Here is a 1,176-nt window from a genome sequence, read left to right on the forward strand (position 1 = left end):
CTTTGGAGGGTTAATGTGCATCGGTGATGACATTATTTTAACTTCATGTGGACAATCGAGTACATGGGATTTGCGTAGCCCTGTGCGTGTGTGTGTGCGTGTGTGTGCGTGTGTATTTGTGCGTGTGTGTATGTGTGTTTGTGTGTGTGTGTGTGTGTGTGTGTGTGTGTGTGTGTGTGTGTGTGTGTGTGTGTGTGTGTGTGTGTGTGTGTGTGTGTGTGTGTGTGTGCGCGCGCCTGTGTTATATGCCTGTTTTGTGTGTGCATGCCTGGGTAATATGCATGCATGTGTGTGTGTGTGTGTGTGTGTGTGTGTGTGTGTGTGTGTGTGTGTGTGTGTGTGTGTGTGTGTGTGTGTGTATGTGTCTGTGTGTGTGTGTGTGTGTGTGTGTGTGTGTGTGTGTGTGTGTGTGTGTGTGTGTGTGTGCGTGCGTTTGCGTGTGTCCGTCAAGCTGTGTGTCAGCCTGTCTGAGTCTCTCTGGATCCCTGGTGAAGTCATTTAAGCACAAATACCAAATATCATTATAAAATGAATAATTCGTTTGGCTTGGCTCATTTTCGGCATCACTTTGGACTCTGGTAACGTCATTTGGAAAATAATGGTCTTTCAATTTCAGTTCATTTCAAAATCTTTCCTTCCTATTTCAATCAGACTATAATTAACTGAACCTCAAATATCGCTGCCATCAATCATCTTAGAACCGGTTTTAAAGGGGCAGTGTATACCATGGAGGTGGCCCCTAGTGGTGAGGTTGCAGATTGCAACCAACTGAATAACGAATAGCGGTCTGCGCTGCAAGCCAACATTTACCTGCACTGCGGGACGTGACTATAGGCTGCTTTTGATAACGTGAAGGTGTGCAGTTGTATTGATAGTAGGGATGTGAATAACTCAACTCATTTTTCATGGTTGAATAATCAGTTGGTGGTAAGAACGAATAATAAATTATTCGATGTGTGCCAACATTCACAAAGGCAGCCATGGATCATCGGCTAGAAATCACTTAATATCTTAAATGCAAAAAAACAATTACCTGCTAAATACCTGTCAAATTGGCTGTTGTGAAAAATGTATTCAACTGTACTAAAAGAACGCGGTTATATGCTATAGACCCTATAGTATCTCTGGTATAAGTGCTCGGACGAATTTCAAATTATAAATATGTACAATGCATAT

The sequence above is a fragment of the Gadus morhua genome, chromosome 1 (genome assembly GCF_902167405.1).
Source record: "Gadus morhua chromosome 1, gadMor3.0, whole genome shotgun sequence".
Lineage (NCBI taxonomy): Eukaryota > Metazoa > Chordata > Actinopteri > Gadiformes > Gadidae > Gadus > Gadus morhua.